The sequence below is a fragment of the Arachis ipaensis genome, chromosome B05 (assembly GCF_000816755.2).
Source record: "Arachis ipaensis cultivar K30076 chromosome B05, Araip1.1, whole genome shotgun sequence".
NCBI lineage: Eukaryota > Viridiplantae > Streptophyta > Magnoliopsida > Fabales > Fabaceae > Arachis > Arachis ipaensis.
Window position 1 is genome coordinate 12,376,849 of NC_029789.2, and position 6,800 is coordinate 12,383,648.

Here is a 6,800-nt window from a genome sequence, read left to right on the forward strand (position 1 = left end):
TATATATAAAAAATTAAAACAGAGATCCAAAAAAAAAAAGAAACTTGAACAAAATATATCCAATGAAAAAGAATAATAAAAAAATATAAAAACAAGTACAATTTAAAAAACAGATATGGAAGCCGTGAAGACAGATCTATATACAGGAAGAGGCAACGGAGGCGTCAGCACCGGCACAAACCAACAAAGACAACGGAGGTGGGTGAAGGTAGATCTAGAGGCAAGGCGAGGCAATAGAGGCATTGACACAAGCAACGAAAAAGAGAGGCGAACCAAGGCAGATCTGGAGGCGGCACGACGATGGGATGACGGAAGGCGACAGGGAGGCAGCACAATGATGGTGACGGCAACAACGCTGAGAGGGAGATGAGGGCGGCGGCGGAAGAAGAGAGAGAAGGCAGAAGAGAGGAAGAGAGGCGGACAAAGGAAGGAGGTGGTGGCGATACCGGTAGTGGTAGCGGTGACAATGGTGGAAGGAGAAGGCATGAGTAGAACAGAGGTTGGAAGGTGGAATGAATTGGAGAAGAAGAGGGAGAATTATGAAGATAGAGTAAAGGATAAAATTAAAATTTTAAAAAATAACTAGGAATAAAATTTAAAAAAATTGTATCTCATGGATTATGTCTCAGTGTCACATCTTGAAAGAGATATACAAAATACATGTATTTTATGTACATTTATATGTAATCGTGTCCATCAAAATTTTATGTCTCAACAAACAAATAGTGTACACATTTTACCTTGTCCATGTCTCTAGTGAACATGAACATGAACCAAACGCCATCTTAATGCTGTCTTTGTATGTGACTAAGGCATTTATATTTATTAAAGATCAGTTTGAATTGGTTTTTAAATAAAAAAGTATTTGATCTTTTTAATTTATTTTAATTAATAAAAATTATTTTATATTTGGATAGACTTCTAAAAAAAATTTAAATATTAAAAACATTTTTTTTAATAAATAATTTATTTTTTTAATAAAAATATTTTTTAAAAAAACATATTTAAATAAATTTTAAATTAAATAAAAATATTTTATTTTTTTTAAATATTTTTTAACTAAAAAAAAACCTATCTAAACTAGTACTAAATTTGCATTGTTAGGATTGCTTATTTGTCTACCAAGATTGCTTAAAATGATGCTATGACGTCAGAAGCTGTTTGCTTAATTTGATTTTAATGTGTATTTGTTTTGCATTACAAAGAGAGTGACTAATGACATGAATATCTCTCTCTCAATTAATAGGTTTAATGTGTCTCTCTCTCTCTCTGTATGAAAATTATTATTTTTATATAAAATTAATAGTCACTTATATATTATAACATTTTAACTTATTCTTCTCAAAAGTCAAGAGTTACTGCTTAATTAATAATTAGGGCAAATTACAATAATAAGCTAAGGGGAGCAAAATTTTATACGAATCAGCCAAAATGAAAATTGCTTCATAAATCCACCAATGCACGTTTATATGTAGTTTGAACCAGCTAAATTCGAACTCTATTTCTACATAATTCGAACCAACTTGGTTCGAATTATACACAAAACACGCATACACAAACACACGCACACACTAATTCGAACCAGCTTGGTTCGAATTACACACACAGTAATTCATGGTATAATTCGAATTAAGCTGTTAAAAAATTAATAATTTATTAAAAAAAGCCATTTTTTTAAATTGTTTTGCATAGGATAAAATATTTTTTGTAGTATAATTTAAATAAATTTATTAAAAAAATTTATTAAAAAATATTCATGAGCTATTAAAAATGGACAGAAAAGTATTGTATGAAATTCGAATTGATAGCTCATTAATATTTTAAAGAATTCTCGTAATTAAATATTTTGTTAGTTTTTTTTAACGTATGAAATAAAATATATATTTCTTAATTTTTAAATTATTAATTTTTTTAATAAATTTTTTAATAAATTTTTTTTAATAAATTATTCATTTTTTAACAGCTTAATTCGAATTATACCATGAATTACTGTGTGTAATTCGAACCAAGCTGGTTCGAATTAGTGTGTGTGTTTGTGTATAATTCGAACCAAGCTGGTTCGAATTATATAGAAATGGAGTTCGAATTTAACTGGTTCGAACTACATATAAACGTGCATTGGTGGATTCATGAAGCAGTTTTTGTTTTGGCTTATTCACGTAAATTATTTTCTCCCTTGGCTTATTTCTGTTTTTTGTCCTAATAATTATCCAAAAAAGGGAGAAAATTGGTGGCAAGAAAATCAATTATTAATAAATTATGATAATATTTTATGCTACAAAATTACAATGAAGAGTGTTAAGGCCAGCAACTTTTGTGATTTGTAGCCATTAAATAGTCATCAATGATGATTTTAATGGTGTAAAATTGGTGTGAAATTTCATATAATGGCTCACTTTTTTTACTGGTTACATGCTGTCTAAAATTTGATAAAGTTGCTCCCCCTAGATTTTTCTAATTACAAAATCTAAGTATTGGAATGATAAGTGTAATTATTAATTGTGTGTTATTATCCATATTTCATTGCATTTAAATATTTTTTGAGCTATATATCTATTCCATCCTCTCCCAAAAACAACTTTATGCTACTTTTATTATCAAAATTGAATTACTTGTATTACAATGGTAACTAAATGAAGGGAAGATGAAGTTGGAGAAACAAAAAAAAAAAAAGGAAAGAGTAATGTGAGTTGCATTTAGGCATGGCATTGTTGGCTAGAGAGAATGGAGAGCCTGTGATTGTGAATGGCTTTACCCGACAGCTCTCCCTAAAGTCCCACTTTGGCCAAGTACCACTTTGCCAACCGAAAAGGACTCATTATAATCACCCACATTTATCTTACAATAATCAACCATCACTTCTACAACCAAATCAACATTCGAAAACACAAACATATAGAACAACAACATGTTTGTTAATTAACAAGTGTCATGTCTTAAAACTTTATACAACTATTCAACACATTATTAATAAATTAATTAGCCTTTATGGGTCTTATAATCATCATCAATATCTCATATAATATAAATTAAAAAAAGAGAAGAATGGACCATCTACTACTACTCCAAGTTCTCGTAGAACAACATATATAGTTGATAACCAAAAGAGAAACCTAAAGGGAGGGAGGAAAAAGCACCCAAATGAATGTGGGGGAAAAAAGTTAAATTGAAGTCAAGAAGTAGAGGTGAAAAGTAGGACCAATCACACAACAGCAACTAAAAAGCATAAACATAACATAAGATAACATAAGGAAGGTTCATGAATTAGAAATTGACGGTGGTCATTGGTCAGCATGGAGAGTTTTGGTGGGTCCTTATGTTGTCTAGCATGCGTTATCCGCCATTGCTTCTCTTCAGCATGCTTTGTCTTACCATGCACAAACCTTCTAGTCCCATGCAATTTATATTTCCTTTTTTTTCTCCCTCTATCTTTTTACCTTTCTAGATAGCTATACTTCCAAAAGTTTCACTTCTTTATTGTTAAAACCTTCAAATTAAAGACTAATATTTGGATTAAGAAATATGAGAAACCAACATTAATTTAAAAATTAACTAATAATTAAAAAGAAAAGAATACCAGAAAAAATATTTGAAAGTAAAAATAATAAAAACACATCTAAAATTCAAATAAAAAAATCCGAAAGCAAAATAGACTAAAACCTACTTTTAATTTAGGCAATTTAGTTAAATTGATTTATTATAAAATTGTTTTTTTAAATTGTGGGATTAAGAGGAAGATGGAGAAAGAAGTAAAAAGAATAAAAACAATTAAGTGAATGGACTTATTTAAATTTACTAACGTTAATTGATCCTTTGTTAGTGTTAGGTACCAGACAAATGACACAGCAAAATATAGAGATGAAAAATTAGAAATTTGTATAAAATATGAAAACAATTGAATAAATTTCTTTGAGAATTACAACTTCTCTCTATCACAAGGAGACTACAATAACACTCTCACTTGACAAAAGGAGAACACACTTCTCTCTATCATATATAGGAAAAAACTACTCAAAGAAATATTATGTTATTCTATCTGAATGACTTAATTGAAATGAATCAAAGAAAAGCTCAATTTATAGGTGAGTCTCTTCAATATGAACCATCCGTCAATTAGAGGTATATAATTCTTCTCTTTTTCAACCATTAAAATCCTAAGGTTATTGTTAGGATTTGGTTGAATTAGTCCCACATTGCTTAGGATAGCAAATGGAGTGGGTGGCCTAGGCTATAAATATGAGGCTAAGTTCTCCATTTGTTTTTGCACCAGTCGAAAACACTTTAAGCTTGTATCTGATTTTTCTTTTCCTCTATACTCTTTGAATAGAGAGTGTTGTGAGGTGTAGTTAGATATTTGCTTTGAGAGAGTGTGGGTGTATTGGGGTGCCGGTATTAGAGAGAAAGAAGTCTATGTGTTGTAACAATTTTCACATAGTGATATTCTCTGGTTGTCATTTGACAACGGCCGTGGTTTTTTTCTCCGGTAATTGGAGTTTCCACGTTAAATTCTTGTGTTGTGATTGTGTCTATTTTATTTCTCTGTCAAAGGTGTTTTCTCAAGGGGGAATGGTGTATTATTCCCAACAGTTATAAACTAAGATTGTTTATTACCTTTCATTTTATTTAGTTATTATTTATTTATTTATTTTCTAAAATTAACTTTACTAATTTTTACAATCTCCCACTTAAAGCTAATTTTGATAAATTTTCAAAATTCATGTTGCTCATGTATTTCATAGGCCATACGAGGATTTACACCATTCAAACTTTTCTGTGTTGATTGGTTTTGTCATGGCATCTGCTAGGTTATCTTTAGTGTGAATCATCTGCATATCAACACTTCCTTCTTCTACTACTTCCCAAACAAAGTGATATTATACTCCAATGTGTTTTGTTCTTGAATGAAAGGCAGGATTCCTTGTAATGTGCAAGGCACTCTGACTGTCACAGTACACAGAAATCTTCTATTGTTTGTGCCCGAGTTCTTCTATCAACCTTTGGATCCAAATAGCTTTCTTGCATGCTTGTGTAGCTGCCATATATTCAGCTTCTGTAGTAGATAAAGCTATAACAGTCTGTAATTTAGATAGCAAGCTCATAGCTCCTCCTGCAAATGTAAACACATAGCCTGTAGTAGATTTTCGTTTATCAAGATCACCTGCAAAGTCTGAGTCGACATATCCATTGACAATGAATTCCGATCCTCCAAAACATAATGCAACATTCGAGGTCCCTTTGATATATCTCAAGATCCTCTTAACAATATTCCAATGCTCTTTACCTGAATCTGCCATAAATCGACTTACCATTGCAACTGCTTGAGCAATATCTGGCCTTGTACAAATCATGGCATACATAAGGCTTCCCACTGCTGATGCATACGGCACTCGAGACATTTTCATCCTCTCTGCTTCACTACTTGGGCACATACTTGAGGATAATTTAAAATTCATAGGAAGTGGGGTTGAAATTGGTTTACATTCTTCCATGTTGAAGCGTTGCAAGATCTTCTTCAAATAATTCTTTTGCGATAGCCAAATCTTCCTATCCTTTTTGTCTCGGTGAATTTGCATCCCTAAAATCTTGTTTGCTGGTCCCAAGTCTTTCATATCAAACACCCTAGCCAACTGTGCCTTCAATTCTTGGATTTAATCTTTGTTGGGACCTACCACCAACATGTCATCCACATACAACAGCAAAATGATGAAATCATTATCACCAGACCTCTTGTAATAAGTACAATGATATGAACTAAGTCTGTTGTATCCAAGGCTAATAATGAAAGAATCAAATCTCTTGTACCAACACCTTGGCACCTACTTTAGACCGTACAAAGATTTAGTTAACCTGCAAATCAAGTTTTCTTTTCCTTGTTCTTCAAAACCTTCTGGTTGGAGCATATATATCTCTTCTTCAAGTTCTCCATGAAGAAAAGCAGTCTTTACATCTAATTGCTCTAGATGTAAATCAAATACAACATACATGGCCAAAACTACTCTAATAGTAGTTAGTCTCACCATTGGAGAAAATATTTCATTGAAGTCAACACCTTCTTTCTGAGCATATCCCTTGACAACCAGCCAATCTTGCACGATACCGTTCCACCTGATCATTACTATCTCGTTTGATCTTGTAAACCCATTTGTTACCAATGGCTTTTCGACCTGCTGGAAGTTCAACAAGTTTTCAAGTATGGTTCCTATGTAATGCCTCAATTTCTTCTTGCATTGCTGTCATCCACATAGAAGCGTCTGGATTGCGCATAGCCTCCATAAAAGTTGTTGGTTCTCCATCTTCTGTCAAAAGACAATATGCATCATGGTTTGTCAAAACATAATTTGAGTGCCATAATGGTGTTCTTCTTTGTCGAGTGGATCGACGAACTTTTATGTCATTAACCTCTGCTTCTTATTCTTCGTGCTGTGATTCTGCTTCAGAAAGATCACCTTCTCTGTATTTTTTATCTATTTGAACATTGGTTATCTCTTTAATAGTGTTGTCATTTTCTTGTTCTTTTTGTAATTCATCTTCTGCAAATATCATATCTCTACTGACAACTACCTTGCGAGCAGTGGGATCCCACAGGCGATACCCCTTAACTCCGTCAGCATAACCCAAGAATATACATTTTCTAGACTTTGGGTCTAGCTTTGTTCTTTCTTGGGAATTGTACATCACGTACACAGGACAACCAAATATATGTAAAGAAGAATAATTAGGTGGCTTACCTTGCCACATCTCCATTGGTGTCTTTAACCCAATTGCAGTTGATGGTGACCGATTTATCACATAACAGGCGG